The sequence below is a fragment of the Amblyomma americanum genome, chromosome 10, assembly GCF_052857255.1.
Source record: "Amblyomma americanum isolate KBUSLIRL-KWMA chromosome 10, ASM5285725v1, whole genome shotgun sequence".
NCBI lineage: Eukaryota > Metazoa > Arthropoda > Arachnida > Ixodida > Ixodidae > Amblyomma > Amblyomma americanum.
The window spans coordinates 58,290,928-58,307,202 of NC_135506.1; the positions used below are offsets into that span (position 1 = coordinate 58,290,928).

Here is a 16,275-nt window from a genome sequence, read left to right on the forward strand (position 1 = left end):
TGTATCCGTTGTCACATTCCTTTCTTGAAGACAGGGTTTGAGTCTTCCGGTGCGCATTTTATTGGACTTATTCAAAGTCGCTCATTCTGTTGGCTGTCATTCTCGGCTTTGCATATTTGTTATCGAATAAGAGTGAAAACCGTGTTCAGTAATACCTTATTACTGCTCTGCGCCATTCTGTGTACCTGAAGGCCAGAGCGTCCCACAAGAGGCACAGGCTGGTTACCTTCCATTGGTTACCTAGGCAGATACTATAAAATTACAATTTCATGGTGTATGTGCGCCCATTCTGCTAAGAGATTATTATTTTCATATATCGAGCAAGGGCCAAATGATTCAGGTAAAAACTCTACTTTGAAATTTATTCTTATCCTAATTGAAACAAGCCTCCGTTACAGCTAGGCTATTTTACTTTTATGCGACGCGGCAGCAAACTTACTCTCCTGTGTTGTGAAATAAAACGACGTAAGGCAAATAAGTATGGCTTTCCGCTTGTAGGAAAAACACTCGCGTAATAAACTGTTCCCTCGATGGCCTGATCATGTCTTACATTGTGGTAAAAAATTTCGAATATTGAAAAATTGTACGATACGGTTATAGAAATATTGCAGGTAATGGCCCATACTTCTCATGTGTAGCAAAATCTTTCTTTTAACGTGCTTCCATCGATCGCAGAGAGCAGTTAAGACAGTCATAGAAAACCAATGGGGCAAAAACATGAATGAGCAAAAACATGAATAGCAAAAAAAATGCAAGGCGGCAATCGTGTGGTCTGCGGGTGCATTTATTGTTATACTGAAATCTTAGATTATATAAAAAAATTGCGTTCAGAAATTGTTTCCCACTAAAAAAATAATTTTGTTCAGAAATGTTGGGTATGGAGAGAATAAAAATAAAAAAGAGACTCATATGGCACGTACCTAAACACTTCGGCTCGTGTTTTCCATTTTAACACGTGACTACCTCCTGATGCGCTGTCTCACTGTGATCCTCCAACCAGTTTGAAGTATGCACTTAGATGAATTTTTAGCATTTTTATCGCCCGGCAAGTGGATATCGCGTCGAAAGGCCATACGCTAGGGACTGGGCATCTATGCCTCAACCACGTTGCAGTATGCGAGTCACTGTTTCTATGAAGAAGTGTGCATACAAGAAGAGCATTAAAATAATTTAGCAAAGTCGCGAAAATGGCATGTTCGCATGCTAGCACGAAAGCTCAGAACACAGTGACAAAAACAACGGTAAAAACACTCGGATTGCGAAGCCATCCAGTGAATGCTAATGCTAACTTATATAATTGGAGCAATTTGAAAAGAACACGGCGAGCGGAATACTTTGCTGTCACGATCTTCGCACTGAATATATATGATATGTTCTGGTATTTCAAACGCAAGTACCAGCCCAATGTAGATTAAGAGTGAAAGTCGCATTTAAACTGTTTTTTTCTTCTGATGTCTCAGAAATGATCTATGTGTGTAGTGACGTACGCGCTAGTTCCATCGGCAAAAGTTCTCGGTGGTCTGGCGTAAAGCGCACTGAGCTGGCAGTGAATTGCTGCAAGATTTTGAGCGGCTACAAGTGCAATATAGTTAGTCCGGCAAGTAACCATAACGCAAATTTATAAACTTGTACGCAATTTGTTTTTATCTAAATGAGCTGCGTCAGTTTGATCCTGCTTTCCATACTGCCCTTTGCAGCTGATGTGGAGTGAGTATGTCTTCTTGAACCAGCGTAATTACGTGACCTTTTTCAAGGAGCAACCAGCTGTTACAAGATACCAAAGGAGAGCATTTAGGCTGCCTAGGGTCGAAATTTGTACTTGTGACTGGCCTGATGTGCGTTATATACATGTTCTCCTGGAACCAAGTTTTGTGATGCTAGGAATGCTCCCTATTTTTTGTTCGGTCATCTCTTCTCGATCCGCTGCAAGCATGATGATAATAGTAAATTTAAAAACTTAGTTCTAAGTGCGGAAGGGAAGAGAATAACCCCTGTACCAACCGCCACTTTCAAGCTCAGCTGGTCTCTTACCCCAACTGTCGCCGCTGCAGAAGCTTCCAATAGGTAACGAGACTGTGAATTTCATCTCAAGCAGATCACGATTTCTGAAAATTACGCCTTGGATCTTTAGTGTACCACATAAGTACAACGCCAAAAATTTATATGCAGAAGTTTTCACATTTGGTCTTGTTTGTCTATGTCTATGTCTATGTCTATGTCATATGTCATTGTCTATGTCATTTGGTCTTGTTTGTCTAGAGACATGCCAAATCGGGATCATGAAAGAACGGATATCACCAGAACGGGCTGATGACCGACGAGTTGATAGTTAGCGCCTTCTGTTGTCTGACTGCCTCGTTGTCGTGTTCTTTATGTAGATGTAAAACGTAGAGGCACAGCATAGATCTAGAGGGGAAGTAAGCATAGGTAGATCATGTAACACGAGGAGGAGATAACCAAGGGTCCCTTAAAGTAACGAGATAGATTTCAAGGGAATGCAATCCTCGATGCCAGCTGCCGAGAGTTGCGCGGGCGAGTAAAATTACGAAGCTTTCGGGTCAGGGGGCCGGAGCTGGCATCCCCTGAGAATATTCATGGGCAGAGGGTTGGAGAAAATTTGAAGGAAATCAGTTTTTTACTCGGCGCGAACGGCTTATGTCGAAATATTTTTGAACAGAATTAAGGGCTCGGATGTTCTTCCCCCTTTAATTAGCAGGAACAGCCTCGTTTTCAAAGCAAATGGCAGCGCGGTGTCTTTACTTATGTGCGGTTTTTTTTGAAAGCCTTCTTTTGCTGACTGCGAGCCTGATTTGGCTATGTATTTCCAAATATTCACTATCGAGAGCGGCACCTTCCACATGCTGTGCTCGGAAGACTACGACACTTGGTGTATGCACAAGGGATCATTAATTATATTTCCAGATATTTTTCATATCAGTTGTTTACGACATTTAGTGTTTTTTTTTAAATCAACTGGTGCCAGAAAAGTAAGTCAGTGTCTCCATAGTTCATACTAAAATTCCTACCGGTAATTTAACCACGTCGATAAGGTTTGCGCACAAAATCATGTTTTGCGAAGAAGGCACATCTGCGGATTATCATCATCACCATCTCCCGATTACCAGGGGTCACTTACAGTGATGGCACCATGACCACAGTTATGAGGTTATGATATTTCGATGATATTAAAAAGAGTTGGGATATACTCATGCTGCTGCACCGCGGTATGGTTGTGTGGTGTGGACCTCTGTGGAAAGTACTTTGCTGGGGCAAATTCAGAAAAGGTTAAGAAAAACGCGAGATGACAAATTCACATGCAAGAAGGAGTAAAATTGGTACTACTATTGGCTGCACTGATTCTGGCTACTTGGTAAATACTTCAGTGCAAAATTGTTTCCGGCAAAAGTTACATGTCATAACACGAAAGCAGTTGAAGAAATTCGATCAGCTTAACCGTGAAGCCATCCGCATTGTAATGGGTTTACCTTAGCGCACCTATCAAAGTGCTCTTTGCACATCCTGCTATGAACCTGCTTTCTGAGATCGCTGAGCAGGCGACCCTTGCCCAGAGATATGCCGGTTGAGCAGCTTGCCAGCTGGTCTTCATATGTTCGAGGAGCTTGTGACTGCGCCTAACAGAGCAGTTCGTCTCTTTAATTTTAAAGTCTATCCGCCATGGACCCCTGCAGTTGTATTCGCAAGTTGTGGACCTTTTCCGCGAAGAATGGCTCCGCGATGAGGGAGCTCAAATTCACACAAGCGCTTCGCTAAGCAGACCTTGTCGGAGTTCTGCGCATGGCTATGGGCAGTCTACGCCACTTTCGCCGGCAAGGCAAACAGCCCCGTACACTTCGGGGCCTGGCAGACAGATTTCAATCTCTGGCTTGGGCGCGCCTGTTCACTGAGCGTGTGGTCTTTGACGCCACCGTTCATAATTACAGCACCACGGTGGTAGCTCGCTAATTCTTTTGCATAATATAGTGCTCGGGAGCTGGCAAGCCAGCGTTTTATTCATGAATGCGCTTGAATTTGCGATAACTTTGCTGTAAGATATTTATTTTTAATTAAAGTGTAAATACAGGCGGAGCTCGATTTTTGTGTCTCTGATTAGCGTGCACGTCTTTTGATATAAAAGTTTACTATGGTATCTCACTGATGCTCCTCTGCTTCAATTTCAGGGCTGGCACCATGACCGATCTCATGGCACTGCATTACCGGTGCCTCAGAGTGGTACGATGCCCTTTATTCTCTACCTGGCAGAGAGAAAGAAAAGTCGTGGTCTCTCACACTGCACATTTCAATTACAGCTTGAAAGTGCACGGGCAGAAGTTATTTTGCTTTGTATTTTGCATGTGAAAATTGCTCTTCAAAGAGCGCTGTTAAGCAAGCAGTGCAATTGGTACTTCCTGCATTTTACATATTCATTAGAAACGACGGTTCGTATTCTGTAACGATCCGTTTAGTTTTCTATTTCATATGGCCGTGACGGCAATATGACAAAAGCAACAGCAGGAAGGAAAGCAAACGCTCTATCAGAGACACTGCCGGTCTGGTTGCAGCGCCGCCGCTGGCCAGTGTCGTGCCGCCGTATCCAGTTTGACCGACTCTCATGGGCCACGCAACGTCAATTAGACAAACAACACCCAGAATCTTAACCGAGATTGAATTAGTGGTGACAAAGCTCTCCCGGCGTGTCAAATGTATTATCCGTCATTCGTTAGCGTTGGCGCAGGTCAATAAGAGCGACGAGAGCTTGAATAGGGCGTATGCAAGCGGGTGGAATTGTGAGCATGGGTGGAATCGTGACGCAGGACCAGCGTTACATCTGCCCGAACGCCCTACGGCAATGGGAGCAGCAAGAGTGAAGTGTAATGAAAAGAAAGTGGATATTTACAGATCAGAGTTCCTGATCAAGCATTTGGAGAGAGAGTGGTGAACTTGGCGAGGAAATGTTGCACTTATCGACAAAGAACTAAAAGTAAAATTCTCTTCACTCTTGAAGCCTATAGTATCACAGCGCTAAGTTTCTACAAGAGGAAAGTTATGAGCATGCAGTTCTCGATGTGCTAAACATTGTAGCATACAATAAAGAGTTGACGCACACCGCATTGGTCATAGAGCAAGCTCAAATAGCCTGTCCACGTCTGAAAAAGCAACACGAATAGCGACGGCTATCCGGCAATATTCGTAAGTACTGGCCTCACTTTCAACATGCTGTTTTAAGCTCACCCAGAGCACTTGCAACCGGAGTATAGACCACGAGCGCAGAGAAAAAAAAGGCATGGGTTGTGGTAACTAAAGACACTGATCATATTGTGCTCGTCCTATTAAGGGCTTCAACTATTAGGAATCTTAACAACATCTCGACTGAGCGTCATTTTTTTGAAGAAAGGTCGGGGGGGGGGGGATAAAGAAATAAGCCTCCGTCATTGTATAATTAAGAAATGCTTCCAGCGAATATATTTACGTATTTTCTATTTTAACGCGACAGCGCTGAAGGCCCCGTTGTCTAGAAAATCTGGCGTCGGCGTTGTGACCGATAAATCATGAGAATGACTCTGGCAAGTGGTGCCCAGAGAGCAACCTAGGAGGCAGGTGGGCCACCTATAGGTCACGTGACCCTGCGGCGTCACCACAACCTGTCCACCGGATAGTGAGAAAACCGCCCACCGTGGCACGTGGCAGTTAAATCAATGATTGATCGCCCGGGAAGAGCAACCCGGGTCGCACAAGGCCCACCAGTGGCAGCACCTGCCATCGCACAACAGTGGCGCACCGCTTAACAGCTGCACCTTTGCTCCAGGAGGGATATGAGGACTCCTAGGGTTGTATGAATGCAAAGTAGAGCATGAGGTTCTGCATACACGGTAATTAACCCATTGCGCTATCCCGTCATACCCTTAAGACGGAGATTAAGTGTCCCCTCCCTCTCCCTCAGAATTTTTTGTTCCATTTCTGTATTCACGATTTAGGAAAAATTTTTTTAGCACAATCGTCGGCTCTGTTTAGATAGTATGGTCACAAAAGATATTGGTGGCTGTCACGTGACCGTGACATCAACGCCCCCACCGGTTATGCGGACGGAGACGGCGACAAGAAAGCCAGGGGCGGGCGCCTAACAGCTACCGCTGTAAAAGCTAAATATTGATTTGCAACTCCTTAGATATATGCTCAATCGGAAAACAGTGAAATGAGAGACGCTCTCTAGTGAGAAATGTATATATGTTTGAATGGGTGAGCAAATAGGATTATGGCACATTTGGTTTGGCTTTATAGGACGGACGTCCCAAATCGGCTTAGTCTATGAGGGACGCCGTAGTGGAAGGCTCCGAATAATTTCGAACACCTGGGGTTCTTAACGGGCACTAACAATGCACAGTACACGAAATTTTCACATTTTTCCTCCATCGAAGTGTTACTGTAGTGGGCGGGTTCGAACCCACGACTTGCTTGCACTGTGTGATGTAAGTGCATGGTAATTAACCACGGGTAATGGCAGTTATACGGAGCCCTCCACAAAGGAGTCACTCAAAGGTTGAATCGGCTTGGAAGCTTCATCCTATAGTGTTAAACGAAATGTGCCATAATCCTATTTGTCTCCTATTCAAACCTGTACACATTTTTCAATAGAGTACGCTCATAATTTAGCAAAAGGCTTCTGAAATATAACCACTGGGGCAGAAGGCAATGAATTGTTCGTATTTAATTTCAACTACAGCTAGGAAAATAAGCCACGCGATTCGTATCAAATAAAAGTTTCATGTTCGAGCGTTGTATTTTAAGTTGAAAACGTTCCCCTTTCTTTTCGTTCTTGACAGTGCTTTCCATACGGAACTGCACCGCAATGCCGGCCCCGTTGTCGCTGCTATGCAGAGAGAGGCAGCCTCATTGCGGGAATGTGCTTCGACCCTTCTATACCACGGCCGCAGAGCTACGGTCCACCCGTGGACTCACATGGACAAGTTGGGAGTGCTGGTTATGGATTACGTCAAGGCTGAATAAATGATTTGAGAAAATATGTTCTCTTTAGGCATGCATACCAACGAATCTCGGCAAATCAGACTCACTTGATAAGACTTTAGGCTGTGACAGTTAAACAACAGACTTATTTCCATGCCTCCGTCACGACCTGCTACAAAATGAGTCATTAAATTTTTCATTTAGTACTTTTGTTTCGGTAGCACTATCATAATCAGCCTTACTAAGGCCACTGCAGGGCAAAGGCCTCTCCCATGTCTCTCCAACTAACCCTGTCCTCTGCCAGCTGCGCCCACCGTATCCCCACGAACTTTTTAACCTCATCAACCCACCTACCTTTCTGCCGCCCCCTGCTACGCTTGCCTTTTCTTGGAATCCACTCCGTTACCCTCAAGGAGGAGCGGTCATCTTGCCTTTGCATTACATGCCCTGCTCAAGCCCATTTCTTTCTTTTGATTTCGACTAGGACGTCATTAATTCGCGTCTGTTTCATCACCCACTCTGCCCGCTTCCGGTCTCTGAACGTTACACCTATCATTTTCCTTTCCATGGCTCGCAGCGTTGTCCTTAACTTAAGTGGTACCCTTTTCGTTAGTCTCCACGTTTCTGTCCCATATGTGAGTACCGGTAAGATACAGCTTTTGTATACTCTTCTCTTGAGGAATATTGGTAGCCTGCTATTCATGGTCTGAGAGAACCTGTCATACGCGTTCCACCCCATTCTTATTCCTCTAGCTGTTTCCCTCTCATGATCCAGATCAGTGGTCACTACCTGCCCTAAATAGACATATTTTCTTACCACTTCCTCTTACCACTTCCATGCGTTTTTATATATGTTCCTGAGCTTGTCGATATAAAACCAGTTGATAGTCAATACTCGTGGTATCTCCTTACTGTGTCCCGTCCTTGTGCTGTTTCAAACATGATCGGTAACCAACAAGCCCAATTCACAACACCTGTATAATGTATTTACACATTGCAATTATATACAGTAATGAGACTGGCAGAAGCGTAGCCGAAACAGCTAGGGCAGGCAGCTGTTGTTGTTGTCCTCGAAATATAACGGCGCATGCCCACAAGTCGTATTAGCCATGGCCAGGCGGTGACTGCCACTTTTGTGCTTTAGATGCGAAAGAAATGAGATGTGATATTGTCACGAAGGGGTGACTGCAGTCCGGATAGCAGAAAGGCGGAGGAAATGGTGTCTAAACAAAACTCTTTATTTGGGCTTATTTGCGCCCACAACGGACTGAATAACTAGGAGGCGGAGTAGCAACAAGCGTGCTCGGCTGTCGTCGAACATAATGCCCGCAGCTCCCGGCTGTGCTCAATTTAGAGCTGATAGCGGACTTTCGAGATAAAGTGTGCAACGTTACTAGAACATTATGAAACAACGTAGAATCAGCTCTGCCTGGATGCGATCAATCGAGATAAATCTGGTCGCGTCTTGCATCGCAAACAAAGCGATAAAGCGGCGTGCCGGCAGCTTTGAAGACTGAACAAACTGCAAAAATTCGTGGCAATTAAAAAAGGAGCAATTCAGCTGGCGTCTCTAGAGACTTCAATATTTAGTAGCCTGGTGGTGTGAACTTTTATAGCAAGCATTGCTGAACATTGTTCTCCCGCAAGTGCTGCGTAAAGAATGAGCTGCCATGTATTTTTAGGTGAACTTTTTCGCGCAGTTGAACCTCGTTGTCTGCCGCCTGCGCTCAAATTTGAGTGCAGATGAGCGGGATAGGGAACTCAATATTTCAGCTCTCGTAGACCTCGAGAAATGAGCACTTGAAGCCACAGTTTAGGAACGCACCGGGCATGAAAAGCACCGCCATGTTCTTCCAGCCCATTAGTTGAATTTATGAAGAAATTTGCATAAATTTTATGCTTGTATATATCCATGCAATATAATGTGATTCTTTTCAGTTTTTACTCGCTGATTATTGCGCAGGGCTATCAAATTATCGCGATGTAGTTTTTACGGGGCGATTTACTCACACTAATCTGCACGCAGATCAGGAATTTGAGTTTCTCATTAGACGTGTAGTTCAGCTCGAAAAAATACACACTTGGTCACTCTCAACGGTAAAGACATCTGGTTCTGCTCCTGCGCCAGAAATTAGGTTTTAATAGCTTTGCGCCTTCATAGACAACGTAATCGTCTATGGGGTCTTAGCTGCGACGCAATAATGAATTGCAGTTAGCTTTCGATCTTTCCATCATTCGGTATTTCCAAAGAACGTCCACGCGAGTTTAAACCGCTTTCCTAAAAGGTCACATTGCTTTAGCTTGGCAATACATCGCCGTAAAAGTTAGATTACTGCAGCCGACAAGCGCCACATACTTGTTTATGGGTTAAAACTAGTGTAGTACAAGCTGTCACTGGAAAATAGGCCTGCGCGCTGAAAACAAGGGCTAGATATTGGTGCATTTCAGTGTGCATGCATTTCGTGCTTTAGCCTTCGAGCTTCAGTAATCGCTCGTTCTCGACAAGAAAGAACAGCACGATGGCTACAAACTGTTAAGCTATGGGCCTGTCGATGGTAGCCTATGGACACATCGCTCCTCTCTGAGGATTTGATCCTCGGCGCTTGGCCAGATAGTTTTAGAACTGTAAAGGCAACGCGAGAGCTCTCACGCTTTTTGAGCGACACGGACCTTGTCTCACGTTTGTGATGTCAGAAAGTGTCTCTTGTTTTTTTTTAAGTAGTTTTTCATCTGCCTCCTCCCATCATCATCGTCCCCCATCGTGACCTTCTTTTATCTCCTCTTCCCGTCCCCCAGAGCAGAGTAGCAGGCCAGATAGTTATTTTTCAGGCCAACCTCTCTGCCTTTGCTATCAATAAACCCTCTCTCTCTATCCTAAGTGAGTGTGATTTTCCCATAGAGTTTTATCCGGGCTTGAGAGTAGCTTGTCAGCACAGAGTAACATTGACATCGAGTAATGCGATATCATCAAATAATTTTCTACAATAAGTCACTTGGCGTTGCCTGATTTAAATTTCTTGACGGCCTTTGACGTTGGTACTGGCAGTGAGAAAGTTACCTTTTTTCTAGTGACTTACAAGAAAGTGTTTATGCGCCACATTCCTGATTTTTTAAGTGTGTTTTTATGTACAGCCCCCATAAAATTTATACAGCCCTTGGGGTTCGGTTGTGAGGCCTGCAGCCTGCCTCGTTATGCGTCCTAAGCGACTTGAATCTCTCGAAAGAGGAACGGCTTTGCGTCCTTAATTTTCCCAAGCTTTGAACTGCTAGATGTACTGGGGGCCCCGCTAAGTACCTTAGAAGCAAACCGCTTGGGCTGAATACTTTAGACCGGGGTGTACATTAATTTTCGATATAGTCAGTAGCCTTTACATGTTTCAAGAGTGAGATTTTTTGCTCCGTCTATGATCTCTAGATGCAGACGATATAGCTTTTTTTTTCAATATCGCCTAAGATGACATTTCATTCCTGAGACTCTTCTAACAACACGTAATCAAGCACATTCGCAATGAGTGTTCATTAATTTTTATGTGCTGCTTACACGCCTTCCTCCACGGGGCTACGGCCTGAGTGCCGATAGTCTAGCAGAAAACAAAAATTTTGAGCAACAATTGACCCTTGAAGACTCTACGTCAGGTAACGACTCTATTCCAGGAATTAAAGTATCTCAAAGTGAGCCAGAATATATTAAGATGCGAGAACACTCAAAGAAAGGCACCTTAACCAATGATGAAAAAATACTTACCTGTAAGGCTGAGATTTCGGCGAGTTGAAAGCATTCATGGTGGGTGAACAGCGCAACAGAAGCGGGACAAAGGCAAGACAAGCGCTTGTCTTGCCTTTGTCGCCCAAATCTCAGCCTTAGACGTAAGTATTTTTTTCATCATTGGTTAAGGTGTCCTTCTTTGAGTGCTCTCGCATCTTGATATATTTTGGCTCACTCTGAGATACTTGAATTCCTAGAATAGAGTCGTTACCTGACGTAGAGTCTTCAGGGGTAAATTGTTGCTCAAAATTTTTGTTTGTGCTTGTCTTACCTTTGTTCCTCCTTTGTTACGCTGTTCACCCACCATGAATGTTTACCTGTAAGCACCGACGTCTTGAGGAGGAAACTGTGGGCATTGTCAAAGGCACTGATAAGCCTGTATGTATTCACATAACTGTGGCTCATTATATCTAAAAGCAAGCATAAGCAATACGATGTAAAAAAACAGGCTCCTTAACTCATATCTTCAGTCACAACATCGCGTGAGTAAAGAAACTTATGCATGAGGCAACGAAGATGCTCTGAAGTCCTGTGCAGCTAAAGCGGCTGCAAGTTGCATTAAGAAAAGGTAAACAAAAACATAACAGAGTAGGAATACATAAGAATACCGACTGAACATAAGTCCAGCACGGCAAGTGGCTGTTAGGCGTAATGGCGAGTTTTCACATTTTGGTGAACTGCAGCAATCGTTGGAAACTGTTTTTTGCTGTCGAGCCTTTTGCAGCGTTGTTGGACTCCTTCGAAGACTGCACTTATATTTGGCCCACAAGTACACTGCTTGCTGCAACGTCCAATAATTCTGCATTGGAGCGGTCTCTGAATCACAGGATCATGTTTTGAGAAGAAGCCTTTGGGGCTCGTTTGACGAATGCAGTTCATCAAAGTATAGAGTACTTGAATATGTCTGTGCCGGTAACCTCTTCTTTGGTTGTGGATACGCTATGACTCGAGAGCATCGAGCCTTCTTCGGCACTGCGAGGTCGCAGAAATACCTCGCGTAAACAGCACCCCAATTATGCAGCATACGGAGGCCACAGTGCGAGGTAATAGGCCGCAACGAGCCACCGCTCGTACCTTTTCCATGGAACGACTGGGACACTCGCTGACTTTGAGTGGGGAGCCCTGTTTGGCCAAGGATGAATACCGGAGTGCAATCTTAAGTTGGCTGGGGTTGCTTCAGTGCGCTTTGCACGGCCTCTTTTGAGAGTTATTTAAATCGCGTTGATAAGCGGCATGTCGAAATTCGCTAGTCTTTGAGTGCGTCTCAAAAAATTTCCCTCTTATAGCCTTAGTCGTGTGACGGACGACTTGGTTTAGCGTAGATTGTCCCAGCATGGTGTGAGATAGACAGGAGCCGATAACACTACGTTGACAAGACGCGCTCAGCGATACCTTGTAACTCCGCCTCCGCCCTTCTTCTTTCGCTGACTAACCTTCGTGGATTTACCACCGCGGTGGCTCAGTGGTTATGGCGTTCGTCTGCTGGTTCGAAAGACGCGGGTTCGATCCCGGCTGTGGTGGTTGAATTTCCATGGAGGCGAAATTCTAGAGGCCCGTGTGCTGTGCGATGTCAGTGCACGTTAAAGAACCCCAGGTGGTCGAAATTATTCCGGAGCCCTCCACTACGGCGTCTCTCATAGCCTGAGTCGTTTTGGGACGTTAAACCCCCTTAAACCAAACCAAACCAACGTTCGTGGATGGTTTCAATATGGCTAGAAAACAGGTACCAGCGTTTGTGTGGAATCGTGTATGAAGCGTGTTATTGTCATACTGAATTTCGTGCTATAATTCTGCATTTAAGTGACATCAAATTCGAAAAGCCAATGCGTGAGAATACGATCTAAAAATCGCTGCACGATGTACTGTTTCCACAAATATGAACGGAGACGTTCACTTACTTTATAATGTACCAGTTTCTTCTTTCACGTATTGGATTCGCGGAACATTGACTCTTCTTCAGGATATAACAGACTAAGTAAGTAGAGAAATAAATTATCCAGATGAAAATGCCACATTTATATGCCTGCTCATTAACAAATTTCAGTTGAAAAAACACGATCGCTGTACCACTGGCAAGGCATTTTGACAGCTGCCCAAAAATCTTCGCGAATCATAAAAAAAGAATAAATAGAAGCACGTGGCACCGCGCCAATTTATGTCGTATTTTAACCGACCGACCAACCGATGGACCGACCAAATACAATTTTTTAAGTCTGTTACCTTGGAAATCAAATATCTCTAATCAAGAGGAACTATTGGGCGCGCTCTTCCAATGTTTCCGGGTTTTAGGGAAGCTGCAAAAGCCCCAAACAGTGACCCATGTTAATTTTCGATGGACTTTCTAACTGAAAGCCCATAAGTGAGTTTGTTCGTGTAGCGCCGCTAGAACAAGTAGAGCGCAACATTCTTACTGTTACGCTCTACCACATGCCAAAAGCCCTGCCATAAGAGCCCTACCATTTGGTAGCCGTCCCGGTTAGCTCAGTTGGTGGATCGACTGCTCTTGTGAGGTGGTGGCCCCGGGTTCGAAGCCCGGACCAGGACGAATTTTTCTTTAACTGCGTAGTTTCTGAGAAAGCAGTATAGCTTTCCTCTGTAGCCGTATGGCTACGCTTGGGTGGATGCCAGTGAGTATTTGCTCCCTTATTAGCTATCTACTTTAATTTCGGGGATGCCCCAAACATTGACCAACATTTTTCCCATTTCGAGTTATCGATCAATTCGTTCTCGACGTTATGCTAGCCGTCCCGGTTTTCCCAGTAGGTACAGCGACTGTTCCGGTGAAACGGTAATGTTGAGTTCGAACCCCGGACCTCGATGAATTTTTTGTACCTACGAAGTTTCTGGGAAAGCTGCATAGCTTGCCTTTGGACCCTTCTGGCTGCGCTTGGGTGGATGCCAATGAACAATTACTTTCTTATTATAGTCTAGCTGTTCTTTGTTTATGCTACACTACTGTCACACAAATATCTCATGGAGGTTTAATACTCGTCCAATGCATCATCCGTTTTCTCTTTAACTCCTAGTAGTTTCGGCTCAATTTTACAGCTTCAACAACTGCACCTCCGAGACGCCTGATATTTTTTCATCATATATTTCATTCTAGAACTGAAATAGACAGAACCAAATATATACTCAACCCTGATTATGTGTCTTTACACATAGATCATTCACTTAAAATTAAAGAATACAGATGCCTGACAGGCCTCTTTAAAAATCTCTTTATTTCCCCAAAATAATTCCGGAATGGAACAAGCTGCCCGAGGAAGTAGTGTCCATATTATCAAATGATTCATTTTCTTCAATGCTGTCAAAGTTTTTTTTATGTATAAAAAATCCGTCTTTCTGTCTTAATGTTATCTTTTTTGTGACCATCTGCACGCAGTGATATTTGTATACTTTTTCTCCTCCCTCCCCCTTCCTGTAATGCCAGACAAAGGCACTGTGGGTATGATGATAAATAAATAAATTAATACATAAACAAATAAATAAATAAATAAATAAATTTTGACTGCCCACAGTTCGGTGCCATGCCACTGCGGCGCGGCGGGGCGTGAGCGGTCGAGTGGTTAGCCGTCTCCAGTGGTGTTCTGCGCATTCCCGAGAGATGGCGCTGATGTGGCGTAGTCGCAGCTTCACGTTGCCCGTTGGGCAGCTCCCTATTTCCCTTCGCCTTCCGAGGTGGATTCCTACGGTGTTCCCGTTTCCTCATTCGTGTTTCGGGCGCTCAGGCGCCTGTAGTACTTCACGGTGGTGCGCGTGCGAGTGAACTCTGCGCGAGCTTGCGCTCTTTGATTTTTCTCTTTAAAGCAAGTGTGAGTGCTTGCGAATTTGCGTTGCGCTATTGGTTTCAGCTTGGGGTCAGTGTTGTGCGTGGTTTCTCGGCCTGTCTGAGCGACAAATTCCTTCCGGATTATAACAAGATGAAGTCGAAAGCTCGTATGGTGGAGCCGCTTCACATGCGATGCGTAGTGATTGTGATGGTGTTTCTGCTTTGCAAGACAAACGGCAGTACCGACGACGGGGAGGGCCAACGTGAAGGTACTGGCCAGAAAATGATTTTGTTCGTTGCATGTTTTCTCAGCAGTGTCTTCATTGTTTCCAAGCGGCAAAATTTTTAATAGAAAAGTATTGTTGCAAAGCGGCGATCGTAACACCTGCCGTCATTTTCGTCTTTTTCGTTGCCAGGAATATGAAATACAACCGACTAACCGAGAGGGGGAAAATAACAGTGCCCGCAAGCAAATTGCATTCATTTCACGGATAATAATTTCTTTAATGTTGACCTCTAGAATTAGACGATTGTGCGGGGCAGGCACGAGTTGGTGTTGTGAAATTTGTCAAGATATGAATAAAGATCAGGTGTGTGTCTCTTCTACTAAAGAAAACCTGTTTAGAAATATTACTTTTGGATTAGTCTACGTCGGGTGATGGATAGATGTTGCCGGCAGGGGCAATGTATTATTTTTGCTGATCAAAAATTCGTCCTTTGTAAAGTTCTGAAATAATGGCGTGGCAAGTTATTCTTTCAAACTAATAATCTTTGTACCGGGCGTTTTTTTTAACTGTTTACATATCGTTATTTTGAACCCTGCGAAAGATATGTCCGTGTAATCTGTGCAGGCGGATTCCACAGCAAGGCGGACATTATGTACATGATAGCGCTCAGTGAATAAACGATAAATTGAAAGCTGTCCACTTAGAAGCACATTCCAATTTTTAAATGTTATTTATCGGCAGTGCATTTCGAAGTATTTAACGTGAGAAATACGCATTTTTTATCTGATAAAGTTGGCTTCCCGCAATGCACACTTTTAAAATGGCGTCACTGGACTTAGTATTGTCGAGGAAGCCACGTTAACCGCTTCTACGGCATAAAATTGACAAATGGCTTCCGTATTTGCTGTAATAAAAATGCGAGCGATGCCATTAAAAAAAAAATGTATTGCACGAAGCCAACTTCACGAGCTACAAAATGCGCATTATTGACGTTAAATATTTCGACCTGCATTGCCGATAAAAAAAAATTTAAAAACTGCACTCAGGTTTTATGTTGACGGCCACCAATTTCTAAATATAATGTTAGCCCCTAAAAACAGAAGTATAAAAGACGATTAGTTAATGATTAGTTAATTTAAGCCCGGGTTCGAACCCTAGCGCGGCGGCTGCGTTTCGATGGAGGCGAAACGCTAAGGCGCCCTTGTGCTGTGCGATATCAGTGCACGTCAAAGATACCCGGGTGGTTGAAATTATTCCGGAGCCCTCCACTACGGCACCTCTTTCTTCCTTTCTTCTCTCAGTTCCTGCTTTATCCCTTCCCTTACGGCGTGGTTCAGGTGTCCGCCGAGATGTGAGACAGATACTGCGCCATTTCCTTTCCCTGAAAACCAATTTATTTAATTTAATCATTTATTCGTTTAGTTTACTCAGTGAACTCTATCAAGTACTACTGGGGACAAAAGTTTCCGGGACGCGAGTTCTAGGAATAACGTTTATTGCAGCTCCACCTGGCTGTACTCAGGCGCCTGATATTGTATGAAGGCATTAAA

The 16,275-nt window shown here is 44.2% G+C and overlaps 1 long non-coding RNA gene across 1 annotated transcript; it reads left to right on the forward strand.

Annotated features, from left to right (window-relative positions):
- The first annotated feature begins 1,491 nt into the window (after positions 1–1,491).
- LOC144107557 (uncharacterized) lies at positions 1,492–7,016 on the forward strand. The gene is made up of 3 exons (XR_013309305.1): positions 1,492–1,707; positions 4,179–4,230; positions 6,819–7,016. It is a non-coding gene; the product is annotated as an uncharacterized LOC144107557 (long non-coding RNA).
- Positions 7,017–16,275: the final 9,259 nt, after the last annotated feature.